The sequence below is a fragment of the Notamacropus eugenii genome, chromosome 1 (genome assembly GCF_028372415.1).
Source record: "Notamacropus eugenii isolate mMacEug1 chromosome 1, mMacEug1.pri_v2, whole genome shotgun sequence".
Classification (NCBI taxonomy): Eukaryota; Metazoa; Chordata; class Mammalia; order Diprotodontia; family Macropodidae; genus Notamacropus; species Notamacropus eugenii.
In genome coordinates, this window is record NC_092872.1 from 206,410,235 (window position 1) to 206,430,683 (window position 20,449).

Consider the following 20,449-nt stretch of genomic DNA (forward strand, 5'->3'; position numbering starts at 1 on the left):
GGTACATGTAGGTCTCAAAAGGTAGAGGTTAAGATTCTTGAGGCTGAATGCTACATCCAATCAACAAGCATATATTAAGCCTCTACCATATTCCAAGCATTGTGCTAGGTCTTAGGAATACCTGGACAAAAATCAAGCAGCCTATCTTAAAGGAGTTCATATTCTAGGGGAGGACAACATATATACATATAGCATCCAAAAAGACACAAAATAAACACAAGGAAAATTTAGGAGAGATACTAGCTGGGGAAATGGGGGTAGGCGAGAAAAGGTGAGAAGGATATGTGAGAAGTGTTTGAGCTGAGTTCTGTTGAAAATCAGAGTGTATAAGAGAGAAGAAAGGAATAAGTTCATAGATCACACGAAAACTAAAAATGAACATGTCACTATGATGAGGCAGCGTGCAGCACACTAGGGGTTTACTTCTTTGTTGGGAAAACACTTCATCCACCCTTGTCTTCCAGACTCAGCTCACTCACTACCTACCTCTGCAAGAGGTCTCACCTGTCACCCTCCTTGTCTTCTCCGTTAGACTCTAAGGTCCTTAAGGACAAGGCCACTTTGGCTTTTGACTTTCTGTTCTTAGCGCCTACCGAGCAGCAGTAGGCACTTATAAATGCTTGTTGACTGATTTATTGATACTATTTGAACAGACTTTCTGATTCAGTCAGCCTACATCACAGGTGTGGCCCAACTCAGGGGAGTGCTGGAAACAACCTGAACAGACTCTCAGATTTTAACTGTGAGTGTTGACACCTCCGAAATCCTTCAATTCTGCAAAGCAGGGCTTTATATTACTGTTTTGTTGACTGTCTAGACTTAACAAGGTGATAGAGAAAATGCTAACAATGAAAGTTAAATCTCAAAGAATGTCCTCCATGTATTGACCAGCACATACTACTCCCACCCAATCAGGCTTGGACAAGGACTACTGACAAGAAAGACAATCTTCTTCTTGTTCTCAGCCTCATTAGAAAAGTAAAGCTTTTGCTTTCCAAACTAACTAGAATAATCTAGAAATTGAGATTTTTTTTCCCAAGGCAAAAGTAACAGAAAACATAAAACAAACAACAAACAATAACAGCACAAAGGCACAGCATTCCATCATGCTGTCGGTACAGGATAATTACAGATCTGAAACCAAGATTCTCCTAGTTCTTCATCCTTAATTAACTACCAAAAGCATTGCCATTTGATCCTTCCAATAGCCCTTTAGGGAGTAGTAAAACAAAATATAAGTAGAGCAAACACTTATTCCTGTGGTTGGTAGTAGGGTGGAGGGGAGGGGCAGGAAGGATGTCCCGAACTGAAATAAGACTCTCTGATCCCAGTGAGTCTAGTGCATGTCATAGGAAGTTGTATCAGTAAGCAACCCAACACACATGGGGAGGGGGCTGTTATCACAGGTTCTTAGATCTGCATTCATAAAAGGAAAATAACTCTCAAGGGGTTAACAATCACTTTAATCAAGCATATGTATCATACCTTTAACCAAACACATACATCATTCACCTAATTCAGGGGAGTCAGCACCTTGAACTTCAAAGAAAATACAGAGACATCAAAGATCAACAGACATGGCTTCCTCTGCCTGAAGTCAACAGACAGTCCAACTATCTGACCATAGTTACCAGAGAAGAAAGCACTGACATTTGGGTTTCAAAGCCAGGGGTCTTCTTAAAGCAGCTTCCCAGAGTCCTCTTCTGGCACTTCAACCTTCTTACACAAACTAAGCCCCAAAATAAAACCTCAACTCAGAGTATTTATACCTTTTTCAGAGCCAGAGGGCATCACAACCCTTGAGAACCAGTCCCTCATTAACAAAAGGCTTGAGCCTTCCCACAAATCTTCCCTAATCAAACTCTCCTTAATAGGCAGGCCCATTAATGAATGGAGATGATCTTTAATCACATTACAATAACTAACAATACAAATACATATATTGTTTCTAGTTAAAGAAACTCTTGTCTCTGTACTTTACTCCTGGTAAAGACTCTGGATTGATAAAGGCAAGATTCAATCAGAGGTACTTGATTATACTAAAATAAAAACAGCAAAATATCCTTATCACAGACGTACAGGGACCCTTCTCAGGATGATGTTTTTTAATGAATAAAATAAAATACATAAAATTACAAAGGAAACTCATTATGTTGAAATACAATTATGAAAATGTTTATTTTTAGTTCACAGATCCTAAGTTATGAATCTCTGGTCTAGAAGAAAGATAAGATATCAATACAGATCACCCTAATACGTAATATCTTAGAAGCACATTAGATGAATCTCCTTTTGCAGAGGTGGGGAATGCTACAGGGAATAAGGGTGGGGAACGCTCCCCCTATGCTCTCAGACTCAACAGATACGTTGGTTTAATTTTGATGAACTGCCTCATTTTTTTCTTACTCTTTAAAAAAATTCTTTGTTGCAAGCAATAAAACTTTGAGTAGAAGAAAGAGGATGAATACATTCAGAATAAAGATGCATATAAAAACCAAAGATATTAATTAAAAATTTTTTAAGTGCTATAAAACAAAGTGCTATGATAAAGAGGTTAGGGAGGGGAACACATATCACTGACTGGGGAAAAACAGGGAAATGTTTCCTAAGAAGGTGGCATTTGAGTCAGGCTTTAAAATGTGACTAAGAATTCACCAGATTAAGGGGAAGGGGAAGAAAAGGGCACACATGCATAGGAAATAAATAGCCTCAGCAAAGACATGGACCATCATCAATCAACCTAATGCTATCTCTAGGGAGAAATCTCTGGATGAGAACTTTGTCCTGGTATCTTGTCCACGGCAAATACAGAACCTAACACAAATGACTCCCAGTTTTTTCATCTCTACTGCTAGATCTGATTGACTGAATGGGAAACTTGTGGTCCTTGGTCAGGTGAAAGAAGGCACCAATATCATGGAAGCCATGGAACACTTCAGATCCCAGGATGGCAAAACTAGCAAATCCCTACTGCTACCAGTGGACAAATTTCGTCAGTTTTTTTGTTTTGTTTTGACTTAACCACCAAACCATTTATCTATAGCTGGGGAGAGTATACCTCTGCCTCCATTCCAGTCTGCTCTCATACCCTGTAAAACCTTGTGCTTTCACAGGCTACAGTTCTCTTTGGATTTCACTTCCCTCTTCCTCCCACAAGTCTGTCTAGACTGTAGAGGTAAGTCTACAATTAGAAAACAAAATTACAAAACAAAAGATAAAATGAGGAAATGGATATGAAAGATGTCACATAGACAGTAGCTATGGTATCTTCTAATTGATTGGATATGAAGCAAGGCAAAGAGAAAAAGTGAAAGAAAACTTCAAGATTCTGAACATGGAAGAGTAGGTGAATGGAGATGCCACCAATCAGTTTGGGGTGGAGATAATGAGTTCCAATTAGGACTAAAGTTCGAGGTGCCAGCAGCATAGTCAGGTAGATCTGGCCTGGAAGCAGCTGTAATGAAGGTCTTTATCAGCAGTTAGGTGGCATAATGGTGCCCTGGATTTGGCATCAGGAAGACTCATCTTTACAAATTCAAATCCATCCTCAGCCACTTACTAGCTGTGTGACCCTGGACAAGTCACTTAACTCTGTTTGCCTCCATTTCCTCATCTGTCAAATGAGCTAGAAGAGGAAATGGCAAACTACTCCAGTATGTTTGCCAAGAAAACCCCAAAATGGGATCACAAAGAGTTGGACACAACTTAGAGACTCATGTACCTGGAGACAGCTATTTAAACCATGGAATGAATAAGACTGCCAAGGGAGGCGGGGTAAAAAGAGAAAATAAGAATGCCAAGGTCAGGCTCTCGAGAATGCCCACATTACAAGGTAAGGCAGAAGATGAGGAGTCAACAAAGGATCAGTGTCTGAACTTCCATCCCTGCTCTAAGTGTTGGGAGGAGGGAGAACTAGGAGATTCTCTGTCTTTGAAAAGAACAGAAAGAAATAGACTCTGACCACCCAATAGAAAAGACAGCAGAGTCAAAAGTTCTAAACAGGTTATGAGGATAGAATCCTGATGAAAAAAAAGAGGCCAAAGATGAGATTAGGGATCGGTGACTCACTACTAACCTTAGAGAGAGGTTGTAGAGCGATGCATAGAATCCAGCTTCCAGAGACTGAAGAAAAAGTAGACAGTAAGGAAACTATAAACAACATTTTACAAGGAATGTTGTTGTTGTTGTATTCATCCTTCACTGCTGAAGAAGACCATGCCATTAGTGAAATGATGACATGACTTGCACTTAAGTGTACAAGTCATGTAGCACTAAAAGGGAAGCGAAAGACTGGGCAGTAGTTGAAGAAAAGACAAGGGAAAAGAGAAGGCTTTTGTAGGATTGAGGATGAGAGTCAGAACTAGAAAGACCATCAATTCCAATCCTCTCATTTTAGCTCTGGGGAAACTGAGGAACAGAAAGGTTAAGTGGCCCCATAAGGTCACATAGCTGGTAAGCATCAGAAGCAGTATTTGAATTCAAGTTGCCTTGACTGAAAGTCCAGTGCCCTAGCCACTATAATCTGCTGCCTGGTCATGTTTGTAGGCATGCAAGAAAAAGCCAATGGCAAAAGACTTAAGACAGATTGAAGATGCATAATAGAGAGATAACTGATAGAACAATGTTCGAGAAGAAGCTTGAAGATATAGGTCAAGGGTGCAGGTAGAAATATGGGCCTTAGTGAATAAAGCTCTCTCCTCTGTCACCACAGGAAAAGGGGTGAGAGAATAATATTCTGAGAAAGTTTAAGGACTTGGAGGAAAGCTGAGGGGGTTCATGTCAGATGGCTTCAATCTACTCCATGAAGCAGAAAGCTAGGTCACAAGATTACAGATTTAGATATGGAAGGGACGTTAGAGGTCATTCAGTCCTATCCCCTCCCTCACCCCCACTTTTTTACAAAAGAGGAAACTGAGGCTTTTATTTGAGTGTGAAGTGGTCATGGGTCACCCGGCTAGGAAATATCAAAGGCAGGATGCAAAAACAGTTCTTCCTGACTCCAGAATTCTGTCCAGTACATAATATAGCCGTTTTTGTAAATAAATGTTAATGGCAAGGGCATATAGGTTTAGAAGAGACATGAAGAAGACATGAAAAAACTATGAGTAGTCAGGAGGCACAGAAGAAGTCAAGTACCATAAACTGGTACTGAGTAAAATAAATCAGTTGCTGGAAAAGAAGCAGGAAAATCAGTTGAGAAGTGGCCGTTATGCAGGGATGGGGATTCACAAGTTCCTTGCAAAGAGCCCAAGACATGGGACTCTACATTAGCATCTAGTTTAACATTAAACGGGATGACAAAAACATTCATAGCAGCTCCCTTTGTGGTGGCCAAAAACTGGAAATAAAGGGGATGCCCACCAATTGGGGAATGTGGAATATGAATGTAATGTAATACTATTGCACTATAAGAAATGATGAACAGGAAGATTTCAGAGAGGCCTGGAAAGACTTATAGGAACTGATGCTGAGTGAAAGGAGCAGAACCAGGAGAACTTTGTACACAGCAACAATCACAGTGTGCGAGGAATTTTTCTGGTAGACTTCATGCTTCACTGCAATGCAAGGACTTAAATAATTCCCAGTGAACTCTTAAGGCAAAATGCCTTCCACATCCAGAGAAAGAACTATGGAATTCAATCGCAGAATGAAGATCATTTTCTTTTGTATTGTGCTTTGGTTTGTTTTATGATTTCTCTCATTTATTTTAATTCTTCTATGCAACATGACTAAGGTGAAAATGTATTTAATAGGAATGTATGTGTAGAACCTATATAAAACTGTATGCCATCTCAGGGAGGGAGGGGGGAGATAGGGGGGAAGGAAAGGAAGGAGGAGAAAAATTTAAGATATATGTAAGGGATTGTACAACACTGAAAACAAATAAAATAAAAATTATATTAAAGGGGATGGTGGTGTGTAGGCTGGATCTAGAACAGGAATCTTAACCTTTTTTTGTGCCATGGACCTTCTTACGTTCCCTATTACTGTAGAGGATGACACCATCTTCCCAGTCCCTCAGGCTCCCAACCTAAGAGTCTTGCTGGTCTCCTCACTATCTCTCAGTTCCCCGCAGTCAAGATCCAAAGGCCTATAAACTTCACTTTTGCAACATCCCTCATACATGCTGTCTTCTTTCCTCTGATACTGCCACCGCCCCGGTGCAGACCCTCATCACCTCCCACCTGGACCTTTTCAATAGCCTCTTGGTGGGTCTGCCTATCTCAAGTCTCTCCTCACTCCAGCCCATTCTCCCATTCAGCTACCAAAGTCATCTTCCTAAAGCGCAGGTCTGGCCATGTCACCTGCATACCCACACCCACACCCCCCCCCACACACACACACACGCTCAAGAAACTCCAGAGACCCCTATTGCCTCCACGATAAAACACAAAATCCTCTCTTTGGCATTCAAAACCCTTCATAGCCTGGCCCCTCCGACCCTACACCTTACTGCCTACCACACTGTCTTTGATCAAATGACACTGGCATTCTTCCTATTACATGAACAAGACACCCCATCTTTCATTTCAGAGCATTTAGCCCACCCCCACCCCCATACCTGGAATGCTCTTCCTCAATAATTCCACCAACTGGCTTCCTTTAAGATCCAACTAAAATCCCACCTACTATGGGAAGGCTTTCCCAACCCCTCTTCATCCTAGTGCCTTCCCTGTTTTAATTTTATTTATTTATTAATATAAATAACATAATTTAGTTATATACCCTGTATATAATTTGTTTGTATATATTTGCTTGCTTGTTCGCTCCCCCATTAGACTATAAACTCCTTGAGGGCAGGGACTATCTTTTTCCTCTTTTTGTGTCCCCAGTACGTGGCACATAGTAAGAATTTAATAAATAATATTTATTGACTGATTGGCTTTTGACAGTCATAGAGAAGCCTACTGACCCTTTTCAGAATCTTTTTAAATAGCGAGGAGGATATCAAATTTTAGATGTTAGTGAACATGAAAATGCAATTTTTCCCATCCAAGTTCCCAGATTCCCTGAAATCTGTGGACCTCAGGTTAAGAAGCCTTATACGTTACTAAAAGAAAGCAAAAACAGAGTAGAAGAGAGAGAACTGGTATAAATGGAGGGTCTAAAAGTCAAAATAAGGGCAAAGAGGAGATTCAGTGAGATTAACAGAGGGGCAAAGGTGGGAGAAGATATTGCAATCAAAGAACAGAATTTCAAACTTACAGTTTATAGCAGTGCAATTCCTGGAGATGGTATTGTCTGAGGTATGGTCACAGTGCCTGTCTGAAGTGGGGTCAGAGAAAGTATGTTAGAGTAAAGAAGAACCTCAAGGAATTCTGTGGTCACACACCTTCTGCTGAAGGCTTAGCAACAGAATAGTTACGTCTGCAGGGCATGAGATTGAAAAGAAGACCTTCATTCAAGTATTAAAATCAGGATGGCAAATGAAAGCAAAAAAATGTTGACAGGTTGGTATGGGCAGATGGTATAAAAGATGAGATGCTCCAAAGAGCAAAGGTGATGGGATGATGGTAGAGACATTACCTGAAATTAGCAGTAAAGAGCAAGAAATGTGTCCACTCCATCTCAATTCATTGTTAGGAGTAAGAGAAGAAGCAGTTACCAGTGGAAGAGGTTACAAAATATGTAAGAGAGTTTATGAACCATTGTAATTCCAAAAGGCACAAAGGAATAGGCTAGGAATGAGTAAAGTGGCTGGAGTGAGACTATGGAGGTGCAGGGGTCATAAGAAGGGGGCTGGGGGGGGTGGGAGGAGGTAGTTTGAACATGCCGTTTAGACCCAAGGCCATGAACTTAGATGCCCAAAATGGAGAATGGATGCAATAAAAGACACTGATTGCCCTGGCCTGTTCCCTCACAGCGGAAGAGAGGATTTACACAGTTAATTTACACAGTTAAACCAAAAGTAGGAGACAGAATTAACCTTAGTTCCTGCTCCTAAGGTCTGCTTCAGTTCTTAGATTGATGGAGTAATCTTTGGGATTCTAAACTCCCTAGATCTGGGAAGGAAGAGAAGAAAGGGCTGCCAAGGGGTGAAATTCAAGTCCTCCAAGTAGACTTAGAGAGCCACTGGACTCTGGGATGGATATGTATTATTATACCCATTTTAGCAAAGAAGAAAGTGAGGATCAGGGAGTTTAAGCTATTTGCTTTAGGTCCCACCACTAGGAAATCAGAGAGTTGATACAAACTAAGAGAGCTGATTCCATGGCCAATGCTTTATTTCCCCACACCACTCTGTGACTCAATGGGAAGAAAAAATGCACAAACTCTTACATTAACACAGAAAATTCAGATGCCAGATTGGCCTCCTCAAGAAAAGTTCTATTTCATTTAACACCATGGTCTCCACATGACTGCATTTCATTTATCATGAATATAATACATGGAGAGGCCACCAGAAAGGAGAAGCATCTGATGCTACTGTTAACATCCCTTTTTTACACTACTAGCATGAGTGCAAACGTGTGTGCGCACGCGTGCGCACACACACACACACACACACACACACACACACTGCTATAGGCTAGCACTGCACATCAATCTGTTTCAAGTAATTTCTAAGAGAATAGCAAAAATTCCCCCAAAATAATACCTTTCCTGCCCAATAGCCACAAGAAAATCTGCCATAATTTAATGCTGATCCTAACTAGTGCTCAAACTCAGCTAGGGAATAACTGAAATGGGGGGTGAGAGGGTATGGAAGCCCCATATAACATAAAAGAAACAGCTGCAAAAGAACCTTCTCCCCCAACCCCACCTTTAAGTGTTCTTTCTGTTTACCAAGATTTCAGTGCAAATCCTAGCCAGTCCAATTATTTTTCTAGTTCTCTGGCCCTATATAGCCCTGTTCTAGAAAAAGAATGGAATCCTTCCTAAAATCATACTTCACTCCTCTAAAAACCAACAATATACCACTGTACCTTTGCATTGCATTTCACTGTATATACAAATAAAAACCCACCATCATGCAAAGGTCAAAGCAGTCCTTACAGTGGCTTGGCATGTAATATCGCCCCATTAGGATTCAAGAGACCAGGGTTTTAATCCTGTATCTATTCCCCACTCTTGTTATCTCCAGTCAGTCACTTCCCCTCACTGGGGTCTGTAGAATGAAGCAGGTTGGCCTTTACGGCTTTTTCATACTCTTTCCAGATCTATGATTCTATGAAAGTCTAGTCCAGAGGTTCTTAATCATTTTTTTGTGTTATGGGCCACTTTGGGAGACTAGTGAAGCCTGTGGACACCTCAGAATAATGTTTTAAATGTATAAAACACACAAGATTACCAGGGAAACCAATGATATTGATACAACGATGTCATACTTCCCCCATTCAAGTTCAAGGACCCCTTAAAATTTATTGATGGACTTTCATCTAGGGTCTGCTAGGTGGCCTAGTGGATAGAGTGCTGGACTCGGAGGCAGAAAGATCAAATCCAACCTTGAATATTTACTAGCTATAGGATTTCCAGGCAAGCTACAGCCTCTAAGCTTAAGTTTCCTCATCTTTAAAATAGAGATTATAATAGACCTACCACATAAAATTGTTTTGAGACTCAAATGACATAACATAGGCAAAGAGCTCTATGTAAATATTAGCTATTATAATTATTAGAGAGGGACAAAAGAAAAGCTAAGCACCTTTAATAAAATGGGCTGAACTGTGCTCTACTTGGTAGCTCAGTCTCAATACCATGTAACACCCACCTGTGCAGTGCAATAGATGTCGCAATCAGCAACTTTGCACAGAGCGTCTATACAATCTGGAGGCCACCTGGATCCCGGGCTGCTTCTTTCCACTGCTACTCAGATTGGGGGTGATTTCCCAGCTCCCAGTTAGCCAATCAGGAAGCAGAGTGAGGCAAAGTCATTGAATTTCTGAGACTCATAACAGCCTTAATCAAAGCTGCTAAAGTTAATAGCAATGAAAGTAGAAACTTCTGTTCATTATCGTCAAGTTATTATAGTATCTGCGGATTTAATTTAATTCATGTTCTCACGTGAAAAATTTCAGACTTTAGAGGCCCCTTGTCTAACTCAGATTAGGGACAACAAATCTGAGGTCCAGAGAAACAGAGGGACTAGACAGGATTCACAAGAGATTATCCTTAATCAGGGATGCTGGAGCCAGCTTGAATCACCAACCTACAGGAAAATTTTCACTCCTGGGCACTCACATCTTGTTCTGCTGACTGTCTGGGCTTAAAGCAATTGAGGGGTGGGGTGAGTTAATAATGGAGATTAAATTGAAAGGTGTATTGAGTACATTCCCTTCTCCCTCCCTAAGAGGTGGTTGTTAAACATTTTTATTAATAAAACAATCTTCTATTTATGATAAATGACAAGGTTAAACCTCAAGGAATGAAACCTAATCTTTCTTACAGACAAGCAAAGGGGAAGAAAATGTCATTGTCATCCCTAATAAAATGCTCTCTCCTCAGGAAAACAAAAGGCAAATTCAATTTAGTTGCTACAAAGAAAGCACCAGCAGTCTGTGTTTTCAAGGGGTCCACATGGATGGTTCTAGAAATACAATGCTATTCCATAGTGGTATTCTCCTTCCTTAATCTGCATCTAGTTTCTGAATTTCTAAAGAGAACAGTTTGCTGCCAGACACACCAGGGGCAATCACACAAGAGTCAACTCATCTGCACATTCAGAACCACTAACGCCCACAATGGATGGCATGCAAGTGAAAAAAACCAAAAAACAAGACACACACTGCTCCACTCCAGCCCGAAGCCTCCAGGCCTAATTTCGCTTGAATCACATAATATTTGAGTTGGAAGGGACCTCTGAGATCTTATAGCTGAAAAGGAATTCCATCTAAGTCATAGGATCCAAAAGAAATGAGTTCTACAGATATGTGAGATGTAGAGTTTTGTAGATCTGTCTCTTCTCTCGGCCATTAACTGGAAAGACTGGATTCAAAGGAGGGGAAAGAGTCACATCTCTTAGCAAATCTTGACTGCTTTTTCCTCACTAGGGGACCTATACCCTGGGATCAACCATGAGGAAGAGAGGAAAGTCATCTTTACTAGGAAGGGAGGGGTACAAGCCCTCAGTGCTCCACATTTTTTTGTCAAGTGAAATAAAGCCGGTTTTGTAAGCAGTGTATTATTCATCAGAGTGTTTGCATAGCTGTGGAAGGCTTTTCATCTATTCTGTAGAGACCTGGACATATATCCAATGGCAAAAACAGCTGGGGCTTTGTTCTTCTCAAAAAAATGGAAGGAAAACATATTTTAAATAATAAGGAAACTGGGAAAGCTTATTTGAAAGGTACTTTCAAACTATTTTGATGTTCTTGCTAAACCCAGAAACTTGTAATATCTGGCATTATCATCTCAAGTGCAAACATCCCTTGCCAATGCCAAATCTGGAGCATCCCCCCTCTACAATCTGCTGCTTTTGGGGAAGGCTTTTCTCTTTCTTTAAGGATGACCTCAGGTGTTATCTCCTGTTAGCAGCTTTTCATAGAAAGATGCACATATACTAGTTCTTCCCCCACAGCCCATAAAATACCTGTAAAGAAAGAATCTCAACAAATTTAAGAGCAGCAGAAGCCACAGAACAACAGAGTGGAGGAGATTTCTAGCCCAGGGTGACCTGAAAGGCCGAGGGGAAAGGTCTGTTGCTCTGGATGCAGAGCCCAGCCTTGGCTGCACGACACAAGGAGGAGCAGGACCAAGCAGGCTTCAGGGACAGAATCCCCAGCAGCAGCGCAGATCCTTCAACCCACAGGCATCAAAGGTCAGTGAGAGGGTTTTTTCAGCTGGCCAAGAAGGGAGCAGGGTGTCCCCACAGCTTCAGCCTCAGGTGGCAGCAGCAGAGGCAGCAGTGGGCTGGGGCTCCCAAGGCAGGCAGCAGCCCGCATCCAGGCCTCATTGTAAAGCTTCTGGGGGAACTGAGCCCTGTGTGGTGGCCTTGCCTCCACCTAAACCTCCTGGGGGAATTGAACAGCTTATCTAAATCTCAGCCCCCAGTACTGGCTTGGTGGAACTAGAGGTCAGATGGTTGCGGAAAAGAAACTACTACTCACAGATTCTGGGCACAAAAATTTCTGGTTGCTCCCAGACCAGTGTACAGGCTTGACTGTGCCACCTTAGAGGAACTGAGATCTTACAGATCCCCAGAGTATACCCTACTCTTGACAAAAGGACCCAAAAGTGAAGTAACTGGTTGAGAAAATGCCCAAAAAAGGGAAAAACATAAGACTATAGAAGGTTACTTTCTTGGTGAACAGGTATCTTCTCCCATCCTTTCAGATGAGGAACCACAAGGCTTACTATCATGGAAAGACATAAAAGTCAAGGCTTCTGTATCCCAAACATCCAAAATAAATATTCAATGGTCTCAGACCATGGAAGAGCTCAAAAAGGATTTTGAAAATCAAGTAAGAGAGGTGGAGGAAAAATTGGGAAGAGAAATGAGAGAGATGCAAGAAAAGAATGAAAAGCAGGTCAACACCTTGCTAAAGGGGATCCAAAAAAATGCTGAAGAAAATAATACCTTGAAAAATAGGTTAACTCAATTGGAAAAAGAGATTCAAAAAGCCAATGAGGAGAAGAATGCTTCAAAAAGCAGAATTAGCCAAATGGAAAAGGAGGTTCAAAAGCTCACTGAAGAAAATAGTTCTTTCAAAATTAGAATGGAACAGATGGAGGCTAATGGTTTTATGAGAAACCAAGAAATCACAAAACAAAACCAAAACAATGAAAAATGGAAGATAATATGAAATATCTCATTGGAAAAACAACTGACCTGGAAAATAGATCCATGAGAGACAATTTAAAGATTATGGGACTGCCTGAAAGCCATGATCCAAAAAAAAAAAAAAAAAAAGAGCCTAGACATTATCTTTCATGAAATCATCAAGAAAAACTGCCCTGATGTTCTAGAACCTGAGGTCAAAATAAATATTGAAAGAATCCACCAATCACCTCCTGAAAGAGATCCAAAAAGAGAAACTCCTAGGAACATTGTGGCCAAATTCCAGGGTTCCCTGGTCAAGGAGAAAATGTTGCTAGCTGCTAGAAAGAAACAATTCAAGTATTGTGGAAATACAATCAGGATAACACAAGATCTAGCAGCTTCTAGATTAAGGAATCAAAGGGTGTGGAATATGATATTCCAGAAGTCAAAAGAACTAGGAATAAAACCAAGAATCACCTACCCAGGAAAACTGAGTACAATACTTCAGGGGAAAAAATGGTCTTTTAATGAAAAAGAGGACTTTCAATCATTCTTGATGAAAAGACGTGAGCTGAAAAGAAAATATGACTTCCAAACACAAGAATCAAGAGAAGCATGAAAAGGTAAACAGAAAAACGAAATCATAAGGGGCTTACTACAGTTGGACTGTTTTACATTCCTACATGGAAAGATAATATTTGTAACTCTTGAAACTTTTTTCAGAATCTAAGTAGTTGGTGGGATTATACACACACACAGACAGAGAGCACAGGGTGAGTTGAATAGGAAGGGATCATATCTTAAAAAAAAAAAATGAAATTAAGCGGTGAGAGAGAAATATATTGGGAGGAGAAAGGGAGAAATGGAAGGGGGCAAATTATTTCTCATAAAAGAGGCAAGTAAATGACTTTTCAGGGAAGGGACAAAGTAGGGAGGTGAGAGAAAAAACATGAAGCTTACTCTCATCACATTCCACTAAAGGAAGGAATAAAATGCATACTCATTTTGGTATGAAAACCTATTTTACAATACAGAAAAGTGGGGGAGATGGGGATAAATAGGGTGGGGGGGGATGATGGAAGGGAGGGCAATGGGAGGAGGGAACAATTAGAAGTCAACGCTCTTGGGGAGAGATAGGATCAAAAGAGAGAATAGAATAAATGGGGGGCAGAATAGGATGGAGGGAAATATAGTTACTCTTACACGACTATTATGGAAGTCATTTGAAAAACTTCACAGATAAGGCCTATATTGAATTGCTTGCCTTCCCAAAGGGAATGGATGGGGAGGGAGGGATGAAGAGAAGTTGGAACTCAAAGTTTTAGGAACAACTGTTGAGTATTGTTCTTGCAACTAGGAAATAAGAAATATGGGTAATGGGGTACAGAAATTTATCTTGCCCTACAGGACAAAAGAGTAGATGGGGAAAAGGGAAAGGAGGGATATTAGAAGGGAGGGCAGATTGGTGATAGGGGTAATTAGAATGCTCGGTGTTTTGGGGTAGGGAGAGGGGAGAAATGGGGAGAAAATTTGGAACCCAAAAATTTTTTAGAAATGAATCTTGAAAACTTAAATAAATAAAGTTAAGAATTTAAAAAAAAAATTAGGCAAGGTCTCCCACTTCATACAGGGCCATCTCCAGTCTTCCTGATCTATATCTTACCACTGAACCCAGAGGGCTCCAGAGGAGAAATCAAGGCTGGTGACTTTACCCATCCCTACCTCACTTAGAGCCAATTCCCTTGCAAGTCATGGCATCAACTGACATCATGGTCCTTGTCAAGAATGAAAGATAAACAACAACATTTTTCTCATTAATTGTTAACCAGAGTTGATTGCCATCATAAGGAACAATTAGTCTTCCAAGGGCATGTAAGCACTGAGTGGGTTCCATGAGGGGTTTTTGGCATTTGAGAGTGCCATTATTAATTATGTACTACCATAATTAACATAACGATTAATTACTCAGAAGCTATGTCTCTCTAACCTTTAGTAAGTCACAGCCTGGATTGAACTGAGGCTGGATTTGAACTTGGGTCTTTCTGGCTTCCGGTCTGACACTTATCAATTGATATGCACAGGTACAGGCTCTGGGAATCCCCCTGAATCTTCTCACTTGATTTGGCTTTTCATGCCCAAATCTGTTTCTGTTAACTTAGTCTAGCCTTCCATTATCTGTTCCCATCAAGATCCTCCCTAGACCCCTCCCACCAACCCAGACTACTTGGCCACCCCTAGATCCTTCCCATAGTCTTTCTATATATAAGTTCCATCTTAGCTCCATGAAAGCTCTCAGATTCAATCCAGCTCAGGTTTTATCTGGCCCCTTTGTCAATACAAACTTCACAAATGTTCAGACTCCTTAAGAATCTACCCAATATTGTATATCTTAAATAAACTTTATTTTTCTTTGACTGAAAAAAAAAAAAGAAGCTTTTCACAATTATTCAGCTATAAAAGGGAACTCCCCCTCTTCAAATCTCTTTGGAATTTCTTTTATGCATTTATCACATTCCAAACAGTGTTAGTTTTATCCACCCTATACTCTCTAATTCTTAAGAGGTCCTGACCCTGCCTCCTAATTTCTATGCCTTAAAAAAGGACTTTTCCTCATATGCAAAAGAAGTATTTAAAAAAATCAGGCTTACAGTACTCTGAGTACTAGAAACTTAGAGCAGGTAAAAAGAGTATTTGGCCCCAAAACAAAACAAATATTCCAATTATCTGTTGACGGAAGTAATGGATAGAGATGTAGAAAAAGATACGCATTTTCAAACACGGCCAATATGCTAATTTATTTTATTGTACAATTTCTATTTCTTCCAAGGGAGGACTAGGGGGTAGTAACAATTTTTGCCCTCTAAAAGAGCATCAATTTAAAACAAATTATGTACAGGTAGCAAAAAAAAAGTGTAAAAAGGAGACACAAGCAGAGTAATTCTGTTGCTATCTTGTTAAATTGCACGCATAGCATATATGTACACACGTGTATATATGAAACTTAAAATGAGCTAAATAGCAGTTCAGTTTTTTTAATTTTACTCCTTTGTAATTACCAAGAATTTATTTTCTCTCCCTTTGTACTCTCCCCTTCCCCTATGCAACAATAAAAAAGCCTTACAACAAATACACAATCAAGCAAAATAAATTTCCCCATTGGCCATATCCAAAAAAATGTACGTTTCATCTTGCATTTGAAGTCCATCACTTCTCCGGCAGGAGGTGAGGTGGCACACTTCAACACTAAGAAATGAAGACAAACAAGAAAAATGGAGAAAATTTAAAAAGGAGCTAACTTTTTCAATAACTGAGGCAGGTCTGCACAACTTGGCTGTAGGTAGGGGCCAAAATTAAAATCGGTTAAACTTCCTCAAGCCACAGAGAGGTTTTAGGCAGCTCATTTCCAAGAAAAGGTATAACTAATGATTAAACAATTTTGCAAATAAACTATATTTTTAAAGGGGGAAATTTCAATTAATATCAATTAATTACTTATTACTCAAGATTTTTATTTATCATAAAATTACATTAATATTTTAAAAATTACTTTGCTAAGCAGTACAAGTTTGAATATGCTTTTTTCCGGTTTTGTTACTGTTTATATTTTGTTACTGGAAAGTATGACACGTCTTGTCAGCAATCAGTTTATCATAATCCTGAATCATGTTTGAAATCGATTTCTTTAGAAATCTGAAGTAACTACTACTAACTACTATCTAGCTACTAACCTTAGTAGCCACTGCATTTTCTGAGTTTTGTTTCTTGAAAAATCATTGTTCCTCACTGAGATTTTTTCAACACTTTGGCTCCTTTACTTTGTTTTTCATTGGAGTCCAATTTGCTTAAATCAGGATGTTTTGATTTGAAATGGCAACAAAGATTGTATTCCTTCAGAACAGCTATTACTTCTAGGCAGACAAGGCACAATATTTTGTCTCTTGTGTAAGTAAACAAGTATCTATTTGTCCACTCCAGATTAAAATCTGGGTTCTGATTTGATCTCCCATTCCTTTTATCACCCATTTAACAAAGTTACCCCAAAAACTTTAATGTTAGAACTAAAAAAAAAAAGTCTCCACAGCAGCTGTTCACACACTAAGAAATACTGAGCTGAGTGTCTGACCTTGGAGAGAGCGCCAAACACTCATGTAACTTGGAGGGCAGCTGTACATCAAGGGAACAGAAGAAAGCTTCTAATTGTTGCCACTCATCCCATCCCATTAGCTGCCTTGGTGAGTGACTGCACTCACTTTGTCCCTGTTCAACGCCAGTAATGACTTAAAACAGAGAAAAGAGAGGACTCTCGATCCTCTCAGATGAGAGATAGAGCAATGATGGTTGGTTGGCACAGGTCATATGACAAAGTGGCAACCTATCCTCCAGGTTACATGAGGGGCATAATAGTGACTAGTGGATGGTGGGGTAAGTAGGGCATGGACAAAGCGTTCATTACATCTTTGCTTTCTTTTATATCCTCTATATTTTTCACAGCCTGCCAGAAATCCTTTGGCAGGCCACAAACAGACCACGGGCTATATGTTGGACACGTCAAGACTAAGGTAACTTCCTATAAACTAGCTGAGGAATTTGCAAACCTGGGAGCTTTAGCAGACTACAGTCTCAGTAAGTCAAGTGTGCTAACTGAAGCAGAAAAATGCTAATGCAACCATAGGCATTAAAAGAGAAAGAGCAGCCAGCACTGGAGAAGTGACAGTCTCCTTGTACTCTGTCCCAGTTGAACCACATCTGGGTTACTACAATAGTGGATTCTGGGTACCACATTTTAGGAAGGATAGTTATAAGCTGGAGATCACCCAGAGAGGGATACCCAGGATGGTGAAAGTCCTTGAGATCATGCCTTTCAAGAACTAGTTAAAGAAAATGAGGGCTTTTGGTGTGGAGGAAAGAAAACTGAAGGAAGACATCACAGCTATCTTCTAACCATCAGAAGGGCTACCCTGTGGCAGAGAAATTAGACTTGTTCTGCTTTGCCCCAGAAGGTAGAGCTAGGTGGAAGTTGCAAAGCGGTACCTTTAGGCTAGCTCTCAAGATGAGGCAATTGGGGTTAAATGACTTGCCCAAGGCCACACAGCTAGTAAGTGCGAAGTGTCTGAGGTGAGATTTGAACTCAGGCCCTGTGACTCCTGCACTGGTGCTCTATCCACTGCATGACTGCCCCAATTGCCTCATCTTGGGTCATCTCCAGTCATCCTGATGAATACCTGGTCACTGGATTCAGATGGCTCTGGAGGGGAAGTGAGGCTGGTGACCTGCACAGCCCTCCCTCTCTCAAAACAAAGTCAAGTGCAAGTTATGTCATTATTTCTCTGATGGCATGGTCTTCTTCAGCAATGAAGGATGAACACATACAGGCTAGGTCTAAGAAAAGAATTACTAAGAAGTAGTAGAGATATCCAAAAGTGGGTGGGCTACATTTGCATATGCTAGATTCCTTCACCAGTAGTCTTCCTGAAAAGGCTGGATGACCATTTATTGACTATGCAGCATTTTTGTTTGTGTATAGGTTGAACTAGATGGCCTCAGGGGACCCTTCTAATTCATTCTTTGACTCTTTATGATATCATGCTTTGGTTCAGAAGGCTTTAACGCCTATTATCTCTTTCATTTCTGTAACATTCTTATGAGAACAGATAAGCTAGGTACAGTGGCACACACAGGCAGGTAGGTGGCTCAGTGGATAGAGTGCCAGGCCTAGAGTCAGGAAGACCTGAATTTAAATCCAGCCTCAGACACTAACTGACTGTGATCCTGGGCAAGTCACTTAATCTCTATGGCAAACCATTCTAGTATCTTTGTCAAGAAAACCGCATGAACAGTAATGGCATGCTATGGTCCATGGAGTCATGAAGAGTTAGACATGACTGAATGACTTCAGAATAACATGGCAAAACCACAGGCATCCTCCTATCTCTCAATTGGAAGGGTCCTACTCCCAAGAAGCTGACCAACCCGGAATCTCCCTAGTTTCACAGATGCAGTGGCACCCAAAAAACACAGCTGCCTGGTTGACTGTTTATAGTTTTCATCTTTGTCCATTCATCAGATTGCAAGCTCAAGGATAGCTTTACACTTTGCTTTATTTTATATATATATATATATATATATATATATATATATATATATATATATATATATATATATATATATAGTGCCCTCTGTGTTGTCAAAATTTCTCTTCTTAAACACCCACACGGCTATGAACATTTTTGCTATCAAAAGTAGTACCTTTGGTGGTAACATTCCATCACAAGCCAGAGCTGTGATACACACCATGGGCGCCATAGTATTTACCAAACCGCCAAAACGCTTTCAGACATTTGAGGTGCTGGGGGAGATACCAGGAGGAATGACAAGGCTATTGTGACTTTTCTGAATACGGTTTATGCTATCATGCCATTCAAAGTACCCTCATAATTCCTGAAATTAAATGAAGAGGGAGATTTCATTCATAGGATTAAGCAGTTTAATGAAGCTAAAAAATGTCTCCAGATGATGAGTACACAAATAACTGACATGAACAAAAAGGACCTGAGAAAGAGCTCTGAGGAGGGAGAGGTCCCATTGCGGGCATCCGGGATGCTTCATGGAGCAAGCAGCACCAGAGCTGAGCTTTGAAAGACAAATAAATTTCAACTGTGAGAGGAGATGGGGCAGCTCTGTTTTCCCAGAGTAGTTGCACCAGGAGACTACTATCTAGCTGCCTATCCCACCTGTATTTCTACCATCTCCCTTTTACAGAGGTCAAATTAAGACTCTACTCAATTCTCAGCAGAAATTTCTCCTCACCCTGCTATTCCTACCTACCTACTTCCTTCCTTCCTTCCTTCCTTCTTTCCTACCTTCCTTCCCTCTTTCCTTCCCACCTCTCCCTCTTCTCCCTCCATCCTGCCTTCCCCCAATCCACATAGGGAAACATACCCTTACCTGCGGGTGCTCTCCCCAAAAGACTATAAATTTCAATCGCTGAAAGCTAGCAAAGTATTTTGGGATATACAGGCTAGATTCTTTTTTATGGGCCAAACCCTAAACCCAAATCACTCTGATTCTCATTAACTGACCAATAATGAGTCCCAGCCCAAGCCTTACTTGGTTACTGTTTGGATTCTGATGGCTCAGAGTGAGTGTAAATGCATTTGTTTCTCTTTTGGCCAGAAATCCAGAGGGTCTTCACTTCTCAGATTGATTTTTTTAAATTGGGTAAAAGAGGCCACTCTTTGCCTCATTTCTTACCTAGCCTTAATCGCTAAATGGGTATTGCCTTGGACAAACTGAGACCTGAAAAAGATCTTAATTTAAAAAGGCCAAGGTCTCCCACTGCATTTGGGATCATCTCCAGTCATCCTGATTATATCTTGCCACTGGACCCAAATGGTTCCAGATGATGAGGCTGGTGACTTTGTACAGCCCTCTCTCCCTTAAATCCAGCTCACTTGCAAGTCACAGCATCAACCTTACTGATGTTATGGTCTTCTTCAACAAAGGACAAACAACAACCCACCTCCTAACCCCAAAGTGTCAACCTTGTCATCCCTATGGCTCTAGGTTCCAAGAGTCAAAAAGGTAGGCAGGTAGAGCCTGCCAATCCCCCAGCAATGTTCCCTAAAAGAACAGTTGTGTAATAAACATTACTCCTGACCCCCTAAATAGGTGAAAGCAGAAACCAAAGTACAATTTCCATATATTCCACTACGATTTTTGAAGGAAATGTGAGTTATGACAGAGATGATT

The 20,449-nt window shown here is 40.5% G+C and overlaps 1 protein-coding gene across 3 annotated transcripts in view; it reads right to left on the minus strand.

Annotated features, from left to right (window-relative positions):
- PANK1 (pantothenate kinase 1) overlaps nucleotides 1-20,449 on the minus strand; it is an 82,986-nt gene that overhangs the window by 34,120 nt on the left and 28,417 nt on the right. The window lies entirely within an intron of this gene.